Genomic DNA, 14,050 nt, shown 5'->3' with positions numbered 1-14,050 from the left:
CAGAGCTACATGTTTAGTCGATTTTTGGCCTAAATTGAGTCAGTTTTAAGTCGAAAAGTATATACATGCCGCTAGGATGTCATTATTACTGATATGATTTTATTTGATGCTACTCCTTACTAATGAAAGTTGATAAATGTGCATCAGATGTTTGACCAGAGGGTTTAAAACAACCCACTAAACATGAGGTCTGAAAATAAGAAATTAAAGGAAGTAATGAAGTTAATTGCAATCCTCCTATTCAATCCTCCTATTCAATCTGATCAAGGTGGTGCACTGGTACAACAGGAAGTGCCAATGAAAGATTAAGGAACTCTCATTTATACATAAGTACTATGTTAATTCGAGAGTGACATGAATTTTGTTAGAATTGATCACAAGCGATAGTAGCGACTAACCCTTTAGGCCAGAGTGCGATGGTGAGTGTGAGTTGTATTTGTAGAAGTTGTCTATTAAAGATTCAATGATTTTAGTTCCCAACAATTTTGATGGAATTGCTTTTTGAAGAATTAGAGTAAATTATGGGTATGAGTTGGTTACTCCCCTACCATGTCACAGTGAACTATCACTTAAAGCGATTGATTCTGAAAAAATCGAAAGGTTCTGATATCATAATAGTCGATAAAAAGGTAAATCAATCATCTAATGTCATTTTAGTAGTAACTACTAAGAAAATATTATTGCAAAATTGTCGAGTCTTTTTAGCTAATTTGGTGATACTCGAACTTCTAAAGTTAGGTTGGAAAATATTTCAATTGTTTAGGAGTATCCATATGTATTTTCAGATGAGTTATCGAGTTTACCTTCGGATCGAGAGGTAGAATTTAAAATAGAGGTTCTATCGGGTACTACGCCTATATCAATGGCACCATGTAAAATGACTCCGACTGAACTCCGAGAATTAAAGGTATCAAACTTCTAAAGTTAGGTTGGAAGATATAAGGTACTACATGGGCGTGTGACTAAAACTACGTATCAGTATCCGATTGACAAAATGGAGAAACGGCTAACTGGTTGTGTGGCAAAATCACTGTCACTTGAAGGCCGCATCACGCTTACTAAAGCAGTCTTGCAGGCTATCCCATATTATGCGATGCAGTCTACATGGCTTCCAAAAGGTATCTGGGAAGCTCTTGAGAAATTGATTCGAAGATTTGTTTGGAATTCAACTAAGGATTGCAAGAATAATTCTTTAGTTAATTGGGAAACGGTTAAACTTCCAGTTGAAAAAGGTGGCTTGGGTCTAAAGGATTTAGACAGATAGAACAAAGCATTTGGAGGGGCACACAAATTGTGGGTTTAAGTTCTGAAAAGCAAGTATCGATGGAATAAAGATATCCCTAAAACATTGGAAGAAGAAAATGTTTGCGCCTTTGGAGAGCATTAGACTGCATTTGGAATGACATTCGACAAAACATCTTCTGGAGTGTCTAAAACGGATATCAAACTGATTTTGGTAGGATGTGTGGCTTAATGAGTTTGGACCTCTTATCGATCACAAGTTGGACAATATTTCTCATCCGACTCCAGTGTGCGAGATGACCACTGCTTCGGGTGCATAGGATTGGGATATGTTAAACTCATGCGTCCCTGAGCATGTTTGACATCGTATTGCTACGATGTGTCCACCTAGATTTGACCTTGGTAGTGACAAGCCGGGGTGGAAGTGAGAGACGAATCATAACTTTTCTGTTAAATCAGCTTTTAATGCATTATCCCCGAGTGCTTAAAATGAGAGTGTGGATCCTTGGAGGGTGGTGTGGAAGTTGAATGTTGCCCAAAGAATAAGATCATTCCTCTGGTTGGTCCGTCATGGACAGTTTATGACAAACAAGGAGAGGCAAAGCCGCCACATTGTTGTTTCTGCTGGGTGCTCTTTGTGCCAAATCGAAGATGAAGATATGAATAACTTATTAAGACGTTATCCGTTTGCTTTGGGTGTTTAGCGCAGACTGGTCGGTGAGGATAAAATCCAACTTTTCTTGTCCATGCCCTATGTTGACTGGTACATATAAATATGAAGGGTCAAGGCCACTTCTCGATCAATGGCAGTAATTGGAATATTTTGTTTGCAATCATTTGCTGGAAACTCTGGAAACGCGGGTGTAATACTGTTTTCAAGAGAATTTCATAGAGACGAAGATTTTATGGTGCATTGTGTTAGATTTAAGAATGATATTGTCCAGTGAAGTCTTTGGGTCAAGAGTAAGATACTGTTCGAGCTACTAATCGATGGTGCATGCCTGCCATGAATTGGGTTAAAATTAATGCGATGGAGCTGTAGGAGGACCTTTGAAGATAGTAGCGGCGAGTGGAGTTTTGCGAGACGACCAAGGTCAATGGATATTTGGTTCGTTCAAAGCCTAGGCATCTCTCAGTTCTTATGGCAGAAATGTGGGCTATTCAAGATTCTTTAAGCCATGCATGGAACCTTGGTTTCAGGAAAATTGAGGTAAATCAGATTGTGCTAAGGTGGTGGAGATTTTAACCAATAAATCCCACCTATAGCGGAGTATGGACCGCTGCAAAGAGACTGGGTAAAGGAATTATTGTAATTCCTCGAGGATCTGGGTTCGAGTACCGTATATTAATGGTGTGAGCGATAAATGTCGAAATGTTAAGAATATCTTTAACAAACACTGCTATGTATTTATCCCAGATTATTAAAAAAACTAAGTTTTCGCGTGTGAAAATAAAGAAATTAGATTTAAATTTTATTTAATAAAATAAGCATAAACATAAATTAATAAAACAAATTGCAAATTGATATAAAATTTAGAATATGCTTATAATCTAAGATAATAAATAGAAGAAACGGCTATAAGAACATCTACACAAAATGAAAGATTACAATCTTATCATAATATTATATTACAATGTAAACTAAATATAAAATTATGAGGGAAAATAAAGTCTTTCACGTGTGAAAAATACAGTCAAAACCACGGAGTTCAACGCGTTCCTTCATTAAATAATTTGTGTCAACACGAAGAAATATTCAGTGATAGTAGGTGCAGCATATCGTAGACTTGATCACCCCGTCATCGGAGAATTACTTTATTAAATTATTTCTTTCAGCTTTTAGACAAAAGAGTAGAGATAAACATTCCTTTATTTATATTTAATATATTTAAATAAATAATTGTAGATATTAATCAAATTAAAATTAAATTGATATTTTTATAATTAAAAATAATTATAAAACACAGTGCAATTATTTAGAAAAGAAAATTATATACGTGGACCAAAATCAAAGGTCATACAGTTTGATCAGACTGGGGTTCGATGACCAATTCTGACTAATGATTTTAATTATAATAATATATATAGGAGAGGAAAAGGGATTTAGTCCCTAAAAAATAAACTCTAATAGCTTTTACTTTGGATACTGATAACTTAGAGGTTTAACAATGGCGACTTCTTCAATTTTCATAGCCACTTGTCTTCTTGTTCTGGGTCTTCTTCCACCTTGTACCCGCGCTAGATCCTTTCCAACAGGTATAATAAATGTTTTCAGGTTCACTATGGCAAAAATCTTAGGATCGACGGAAAGAATAGTGAGCGGAGTTAATCGTCTCTTCTAAAAGTTTTAAACTCTCGTATAATTTAAAAAATTTCTTAATTTTTTTATTAATGATATGTTTTAATCCCTTGAAATTTTATAAATCTATTTCTTCTTAAAATTTTATAAGTTAATTTTGTATATGTAACTAAAGTAGTCATATGAATGTGAATATCAAAACTGCATGTGGAATAGTAAGAAGTTTTTCATTTTTCTATATAATCGTTAATATGAAAAATACCATATGTCTTGTGCAGTGGGGAGTACATAAAATGGTTTAATTTCCATGGTTACCGACTTAGGAAAGAAGATCCCCAAATCGCTACCGTCTCCGAAATCGGCGCCGTCAAAACATCAAGGAACATATGAGGGACCCGCATGATTTTCAATTTCGGGAAGACCCCAAAATCGCCGCCGTCTCCAAAACCAGCACCGTCGAGACATCAAGCAACAAATGGAAAACAAATATTGGAATCCATAGTTCTTAATATCGGGAAGACCCCAAGGTCACTACCATCTCCTAATCAAGCGCCGTCGAAATGTCAAGGAACAATCGAGCAGCCGATGCAGCAAACTCGACTTCGGATTTTCATTTTAATCCCACGGCGGCTGATCTTCCTACGCGGGCACCACCAAGGGGTCAAGAAATAATCGAGTAACTGATACAACAAGATCATCTCAAGGTTTTCAAGTGGCCTCATCATAATCCTTTTTAGATTTCTTAGGAACATAAGGTGAGAGAATGATGATAACATGATTCATTAGTTTAACCAATGGTTTTTTAGCATTGACCATTGACGTAATAGTTCATGGTGATGACAAGATAATCTACGGTGTTTGATAATATTGCATATGGATTAAATTATTTTTTCTTGGTCGAGTTTAAAGATAATATTAAAAACATTAAAAATACATAACAAACTATAAAATGGTAAATTATAAATGAACTTTTATGTATTTTATTTAAATCTTTGTGAACATGTGTATATCATATATTTGTTATGCTTGATATTTCATCATTGAACTATTACATTTGATATTTTTTTCTTTTAGCCTCATATTAAAAATATTAAAAAACTATAAAAAAAATACATAACAAACTATAAAATGGTAAATATAAATTATTAAATATTAAATATATTATAAACATATATTATGCTTGATATTTCATCATTAAGCTGTTACATTTGATATTTGTTTTCCTTTTTGCCTCATATTTTTTATGCATGGATCGAAGTTTTTGACTCATGTGAGGATTCAATTGATAATATTCTAGTTTCTTTTGAGAACAGGAACCACATGGAATTGTTTTATGGTATCTCTTTCTATTGAAGGAATTTGTGGCTATGACTATGTTCTATATATATGTAGTTGATATGAATAGTGCTTTTATATATATATATATATATATATTTTAATTTTTTAGTAATATAATTTTTATTTTAGTATTTTATATTTAATTGTTTGAATATTTTTATTTTAAAAAAAAATAATAAGCCCTTAAACTTTCAAAATAATTAATTTGGCCCTCGAACTCAAAAAAAAAACCAATTTAGCTTATTTGTCATATCATCAACCACCATGCACTACCACATAAGCATCGTGAACTATCATGTAATCATTGTAACGGTCAAAGATGAAAACTATTAGTCAAATAGTCACATTGTGTGTGTGTGTGTGTGTTTTTTAGCATGAAGGTCATATTGAGCACAAAAATAGTTCGAAGGCCACGCTAATTTTTTTGAAAAAAGTTTGAGGGCCTCATGACTTCTACTTTTATACGTTTCTGTCATTGGAATTAATGAAGGCTTAGAACTAGGGTAGAGGATTAATGTTACCTTAGTTTAGGTTTTAACCCTTTTAACTTTATTAATTCTCGTAGCTTGCTATCGTTCAACTTCTGTGTATCATTCTCTTCATGTTTCCTCTCTTTAATTTTAGTCGGGTCTTAGGTTTCTGTCTATATGCTGAGATTATTATGCATGGTTTTATTAGCAAGGATTACTTCCCATTATATGACGCGCATATGAAGATGTATATGAAGACTGTTCAAATATTTATTTACTTATTTATTTATATGCATTGCATTTTTTCCTGACTGCCGGAGGTCTTCCACGAAAGCTGCTCTTAACCATGCGTTGGGGGCAGCCTACTACTCTACCTCCCCCTTACCCCATTGCATATGGGAATAGGGTTTTGTTGTTGTTGTTGTTGTATTACTTAAAGTGAATCTTATAATTTTTTTAATAAAAATTTATAATTTTACACTAATCCAATATATATTTGATACCCATTGTTTTATAATTTCTCATTCTATAAGCTTTTATTTGAACTTTTTGTAAAAATTATTCCATAAACTATTTCATTTTATCTCTACCATTCAAAATAAAACCCTATACCGATCAATATAAAATTTACTTTGTTTTCAATTATTCAACATGTTTAAGTCATTAGAAAAAAAAATCAACTTCTTTATCAGAGAAAATTGCTACGATTTAACAAATTTTATAACTCTAGACTTCATATAATAAGATAATTTATTCTTCATCATCATACGGTACATCCATTCATATAATATTATTGCTTTAAAAATCAATTAGTGTGCCAATTATATTTATGGAAGTTTATTAAAACATTTTCTCTATGAAACATATTATTTATACCAATTATGGGAACTTTTAATTAATATTAGTAATTCATATTCCATGTGAATTACGAGAATAGATTGTATTGTATACGGACAAACATATATTAATTTATGTGGTAACCACAAATTTTTTCATTAATTGCTGGAAAAAAGAACTAAGATTTTATTAAAAGAATATATTTATAAGAATATATTTTTCATTAATGTAATAAATATTTTATATGACAGTGTATTAATTTTTTTAAATTTATTATTTCAAATCATTCATCTTGTCTAGTTTACTCCGAATAATATAACGATATATACGATAATTTGAAATGTACATAATGTTATAGATTTTGGCACTACTAGGGATGGACATGGAATTTGGAGTTGGGATAAAAAGATTTCGTCACAGAGTTATGGAAGATACCTATTTTTCTAATGGCATACACTCAAATTCAATGACGATTTACAAATCGATTAACCTCAATGATTAAAGGATCGTTATTATTCTTAGAAGTCACATGTTCGAGCATCATCGGTTGCAACAGGGTGATTAAGCATAAATTATCAAATATAATATATATATATATATATATATTCAATAACGATCCACCAAGAAACTCCGGCAATTGACCCGGAGCTACATCGATGTTCTTCAACATATCCTTGATAAATTCGTGCGTAGGGAGATGAAACATTTCTTCGAGCTCATACAATAGAAAGTAAAATGCCATCAACTCCCTCGTCGCCAGAACTTAACAGTAGTTATCAATAGGGTGAGCAAGTTTGACTCAACTTACAAAATCAAATTTTTCGACTCGAATTGACTTCAAGTTGCAATTTCATAACTCGACTCGACTCGAAAAATTTTCAAGTTTGAGTCAAGTACTTAGACTTTGTATGATATATATATATATCACATATTAAAAAAATATGAAAAAAATATTTGTATTATATATATAATTATAGAAAGTCACTTAAATTGGAATAAATTAATATTATAATATTATAAATATTTAATTAAATTTAAACAGAAACTCATAAAATCGACTCGACTCGAAAAAATTTCAAATCAAGTCCGAAATGTAAAATATGGACTCATCAATTTGAATAACTCTTAATTGTTTTACTCGACTCGATCGAACGCACACACCTAATTACAAATAGATATATTTTTTCATAGTTCTTCCACCATTAAAGACACAAAAATATTATTCTTGCCTGACTGACACCGGTATTACACTCAAGGGAACTACCGTCCACCAGAGTCGTTATAAATAAATAATATTAAATATTTGATTGGATCTGAATTCATTATCATGAACATAATTTAAATTATTATTATTTATTTTTAAAAGGTATTAATTATAATAAATTAAATTATAAATTATTTTAAAAGGTATTTTAAATAAATAAATAAATATTGAATTAATTTAAATAAAAGCTAGACTTACCCTAACCCTAATTAATTCATTTATTCAAAATATATGCGTAGGGTTTTTTGGTTAATGTTTTACTAGGCCGTTCAAAGCAAAAAGTTTTTCTCATTTGTCTAATCACAAAAGTATTGTTTTTTTTTAATAAAAGAAATTTATGTTTTAATAACATTTGGTCGTGTGTTCGCGTGTAAATACTTAAAAAGGATGATATACTTTTCAAAATGTGACATTTTTGGAGTTTGAAAGTAAAACAGAGACAACACAGAAAAAATTTGAATCATCGTTACTAAAGTCTTCTTAGTTAATCTATATATATGAGATCCTAAAGCAATTCGAGGACTAAGTAGTTTAAATTTTATCTTATTCCAGTTAACATAAGAATAACTTGTTCAATAATATATTTTAATTTATAACAAACTTCCCTATGATACTTCATTAAAAAAAAAGTTTAAATGCATCATTATCCTTTAAACTATACTATTTGTATTAAGTTGTCCCTTAAACTATTTTTCGGAAGTTTTGCCCATTAAAGTATTTTTGGGACGTTTTACCCTTGAAGTTTAAATCGTTACTTCATTTGCTCCAAACTGTTGGCTCTGTTAAAAAAAAACACAAGGATAAATTACATATTTAACCACTCAACTATTCATGTTGTTCTATTTTGGTCACTAAACTAGTTTTTTCTTTGAACACATATGTTCGAGTTAAACACTAAAAAACAATGCCGATGGATTGCATCTTTTATCTGTGACCAACTTTAGTACATAAACAAATAAAGAAAAGGCTTCAAATCCCCTTCTCCATAAAAAGGACTAAAAGAGAGATGAAAGAAATAAAGAAAGCTCAATACCTAAAACACCTCACTACAGCTTGGAACACATGATATCATGCAGCTACTATATAATATTCGCCGAACGGACCTTTGACGGTATCGTGTCGAGTCAAAAACATACAGTAAACAGATGACATTCCTAAGTAAGGTTTAATCGCTCTTTTGAAAACCCCCTGAAGGGAAGGAACTTCAATCAATGGCAATGATGAGAAAACCAACGGATACGTACATAAGGAAAACAGGGTAGAGTGCAAGCGCTTTCCTGCTTGGATTCACGGCTGTATCATGAAAGGATAGGCAGCCCAGGAGCTCCATGCCAACGTAACGTAGACCATGATCATCTTGAGTAGACGTTTTCCCTCCATCATACAGATTAGGTCCCCGACATCGAGAGGGAACAAACAACCTAGAAGACTCAGACTCTGGAAAAAAAATGATATGCCCACCTTGAAACAACGTAAAGCGAAATCCTAAGCAGATGGTACCTATGCAAAGCTTTTTATACTAAGATTTGAAAAAATGGTATCTAATTATATGTAAAAAGGAACTATCAGAACACATATAACATTTAATTAATTTCAAAATCTTGCTCACGGTAAAAAATTACCCTGTAAAGAAGAGAGGCAATTACCAGTAGTAGCACATTCAATGTCAAGATTACAGCACCAGCTGCGAGCAGTGCAAATGCAACGGCAAAAACCTCAGACTGGAACATTTTTAGGATGAGAAAAGTTAGTACTCACAAACTCAAAAGATAAAAACCACGATAATATAAAGGAAGATAGTCCAGATACAAACACAAGAGATGCATTTTAGGGTTGAAACAATGCATAACATATACAAATTGCAAAAAATTCAATGTAAGACAACAAAATAGTCCAACAATGAAGCAAGATTGCAGGAAAAGAAATCACACATGCGACACAAGGAGAAGCAAGATCAAAAGTAATCACAAAACGGTGACCTGATATATTTTCAAAATGTAAAGCAGCACCATCATGCATCAAAAGCGCTGGAAAGAATTTCATGCAAATGGGAAACTCAGGGACTTAGCTATCACCAATCAGTCCTAGATTGACCTCGGGTTCTATCGGTAAATGTGGTTGGATCAATGATTTTCTCCCTCTCTAAATGGATGAGGGATTGAGAGGTCAAATACTAGGACAATGTGTGGTTATGCTGACCCGTGAACAAGTTAAAAGCAAACTTCAATTGAATGACAATTTCATTTATGATCAAAACCTTCCAAAAGTCCTGAACCCCAAAGGACCTAGTATCCTAACCATCTAACTAAAGTCATATTGGGGAGTACGTGATCCATAGACTATATATACAACCCTAAATCCAAATCTTAGTAAATTGCAACTTGAGCTCATGGCTAGCGTTGTCATAAACAGATAATCTTTAAACGATAGCCCATTGACAGGTGCCAGTGCCACAAGATGTTTGCACTAACACAGACGAATACACTAGCAAAACAAACTATTAAAGAAACAACATAAATTACAAATTACAGGCTAAGCCTTTCTCTCATAATGAGCAGTTTCTGCAGAGACCATATTGTGCCATTGTGCTCTGTTTACAAATATCAAATGATTAAGACAGCAAAATCAAAGCGAATCAATATGAAGGGAAAAAAACAGACAGGATCTATCTACCTAAGGAAGACCTTTCCTTATCTGGTTCTTACACGTATAACAATATGTTACTGAAGTCTAAATAGGAAAACATAAACTTCAATCCAATACTCCATCAGAAAACAGCTGCTTTCAATCCATCCATCAAAGGGATAAATTTATTAACACCACCATAACCAAAAACTAGAACCCTATGCAACCAACTATTTTTATACCAACTAATTGCAACAGATAACTGGCAATTATAGTACTGAAACTTCAATATTTACAATTAAAATCAACACTGTAGAGCATGCTTTAACTTTAGACGAAATCAATGGTGTTCTGAAGTCTGTTACTTGTATCAAATAGTTTTTGGTTCCAAAAGCAACAGACGAAAAGAACATTTTGATGAAAAAAAATTATATTTTAAATAATTAGAAATCATGAATATCAAAATGCAAATTTTACATTTAGTACAACCATTAATTTAGAATTCAGTTATGCGTTTCAGCATGTATTCTTATTTTAGAAATTAACCCCAATTCCAGTTCATTAAGCCAAGTAAAGACAAGTTTCATCAGATTTTAACGGCTATGAGCTAGAAATCAATTTTTTAATTTTAAATCTAAGCGTATCCATGGATTCAAATCACGGTTGGTCGCATTTTTTTTGTCGTGTTGCCTTTATCACGATTGCAAACATAACGAATGATATTGCCGTGATTATGGGGATCGCGTTTATATATACCATTTCAGACGGGACTACCGTTATATAGCAGGCCCGATTTCGGTAGGGGACAGCTATTTAAATCCCAGAGCGTATCAAATCAATTGATCAAAAACAAACCTTCTTAGCGGAGGCAGACCAAGAGAGCGTGAGAACCAAGAAGACAATGAAGAAGAAAGGCCCCCACAGATCCCAATCCCTCAACGCCTTTCCCGGATCATCTCTGAAGGGATTCGTAAACACCACCAGCTTCAGGTTACTGACGATCCTCGAAAGATCTCGTTTCACCGTGTCCAAAACGGGCTCCGTCAGGGTGTTGGGAGACGACACGAATCCGGTCGCCGCGAGGCTGCCAGAATTATTGACGGGTGGAGGGGAGCAGCGGGGCGGACCGAACGGTGGACACGAGAGAGGAGGCGGAGGAGGGATGTTGGATTGATGAAGGGGGAAGAAGAGATGGGAATGGAGGCCCTGGGTGGGCGAGCCGGGGGACAGTAGTCGGGCCGGATTGGACGCTGGCGTGGATTAGATTCTCGATCTCGTCAATGTCGAATTGGGAGGATAGGTAGAGGTATTGCAGCGCTTAACCGATTTTATTAAATATCTTATTAAATTTCGATCACCTATTTTCTAATCGTAAATTATTTCACCTTATATAAGCACGCGAATTAGACATTTTTGTTTTACTTTTCGTTCTTTTTTTATTGCCAACTTTATAGACTCTGTGTTGTTCTGTGGTTGTCGGAGCTATACCTACATGTGGGCCAGTTCAACAAACAAAATTAGGGTAAACTACATAGTTGGTCACTGTTGTTTCAATTTTATAAATATACGGTCACTTGATTAAAAAAAATATATATGATAATTTTTCTTTCGTTTTAATTAAGATGTAGTCACTAAAATATTAGCTGCCGTGAATTAGATGATGTGACTTGTTAGTAAAAAAGTTTAATTTTTTATTTGAACCTTAAACTTGTGATAAATTATTAATTATGGGTCTTTTCGTAAAGCAAAATAGTTAGAGAAAATATCAATTTGCCCCGTTTTCCCATATGTTTTCTTCCCAAATAGAAATAGAAAATCCCTAAAATAAAAAATTCCCAAATTTCATTTTAATCTCGTCACCTTTCCATGATCCACCGCCATCGTTCGGTCGCCAGTGATCGTCATCGTCGATGCCATCGTGAGCGCTTGATCACCGCGATCAAAACCCAGTTGAGAGTGCCCCGTGAACCATTGTTATTCTTCATGGAAAGCTCATCGAAATTTCGTCGGAGAAACTCAAAACCACCACACGAATTCATGCCAATCTAATTATCGTCAGGCCTCACCGCCATCATCCATGTGCTCCCTATGTCTTGCGAACCAAACCCAACCAGTGTGAACATCCCCGTCCCGTCGTGAAAGGGGGTGAGCATGGAGGTTTCAGGTTTGTTGATAAATAATAGGGGAGAATGGGTAAATTGATATTTTATCTAAATTATTTTGAGTTTACAAAAAGACCTATAATTAATAATTTATCTCAAGTTAAGGGTTCAAATAAAAATTAAACATTTTCACTAATGTGCCACGTCATCCAACTCACGTCAGCTAACATCTCATTGATAATATCTTAACTAAACGAAAGGAAGTGACATATATTATGATTTTTGAATCGAGTGACCACACTTTAAAATTGAAATAAAGTAACCAACTCTGTAGTTTACCCCAAAATTTAATAAGGCTTGATATGTTTAAACTATAGTTAAAATTGATTTTTTTTGTATTTAAAGAATTATTTTTGAAAAAAAAGTGTGTTTGTTTCAAGTAAAACATTTTTTAGAAAACGTTTCCTCATTTTGCAGTGTTTGGTTGGAGGAAACTGGTTAGTCAACATAAAACATTTTCCTAGACAACAGAATTTCTTTTGCTTTTTCTGGAAAATGACTCACAATCTAATTTCTGTAAGTCATTTTTCGAACTTTTCACTTTAAAGAATAAATACTCAAAATAAATTTATTTTATGAATTTAATATGATATATTTTTTTAATATCATTTTTATAAAAATATTAATTATTAAAATTTAAAATATATTTATTATTTAATAATAATATTATATATTTTTAATATTATAATATACTCATTATATTATAATATAAATATAAGATATTTTTTTTTTTTTAATGATATATAATAATTATCAATAAAATTTCTATTATTTATTATTTAATAGAAATAATAATATTAAATTATTTATAATGAATAGTATTATTTATGTATTTAATTTTAATAATAATCTAATAATATTTTAATAAGATATTTAAACTATATTAATTAATACTTTTTTAAACATAATATATATACTATACTTTAACAAATAATTAATATAATTTATAATATTTTTATTTCAATATAATGTATTAATCTTAATATTTTTATTGCTAATAATATTTTAATAATAATAAACAAATTATTATGATATTTCAAAAATAATAATATTAAGTTTCTATGATAAATAATATTCCTTATTGTATTTAATATTTGTAACAAATAATTTCTAAAAAATTTATCATTTAGTGAAAAACACAATCTTTTCCAAACACTGTAAAATATTTTCCAAAAAAATATTTTCCAAAAAATGTAATTTATCTTACGGAAAATATTTTCCAAAAAATTATATTTTGTGAAACAAACAGACCTTAAGTGTTTAATGTTTTCCCTATTATACTTTTAGGTGTCTATCGTTAAAAATTCTGTTAAGTGACACGTGTCACATTTATATTTTTTAATTTTAAAATATTAATTAAAATTTTCTGAATGTGATACGTGTCACTTAACGGCTTTTTGACGATAGACATCTAAAAGTGCAACAGAGAAAATATTTGTAACACCCCAACTCGTACCCGACCCGGATACGAGTCCGAGATGTCATATTGACTTTAAAAATGATATTTTTACAAAATATCAAAACATTTGAACTCTTTTTCAGGAAATACGATAATATATTGTTGAATCATGTTTGTTATAACCAATTTAAGAAAATATACGTTTTATGAACAGTAAAATATGGTATAAATAGTGAACAGTACAGTATGAACAATAGTAAACAATACCGTGAAAAGTACCATGAACAGTGAAAATTTTCGAATATCAATTATGTATCGATGCACTACTACAGTAACTTTCGTAAAACGTTCATAAAACTCGTAAAAATTTAACCGTTAATTATTATACATTTTCTATTTACATATACACCTTTA

General features: G+C 32.0%; 1 pseudogene; it reads right to left on the bottom strand.

The window, feature by feature from the left end:
• Nucleotides 1–8,364: 8,364 nt before the first annotated feature.
• On the bottom strand, nucleotides 8,365–12,154 carry LOC120126134 (annotated as a pseudogene).
• Nucleotides 12,155–14,050: the final 1,896 nt, after the last annotated feature.

Source organism: Hibiscus syriacus, unplaced genomic scaffold, assembly GCF_006381635.1.
Source record: "Hibiscus syriacus cultivar Baekdansim isolate YM2019G1 unplaced genomic scaffold, ASM638163v2 tig00110450_pilon, whole genome shotgun sequence".
Classification (NCBI taxonomy): domain Eukaryota; kingdom Viridiplantae; phylum Streptophyta; class Magnoliopsida; order Malvales; family Malvaceae; genus Hibiscus; species Hibiscus syriacus.
This window is presented reverse-complemented; position numbering and strand designations above follow the sequence as displayed.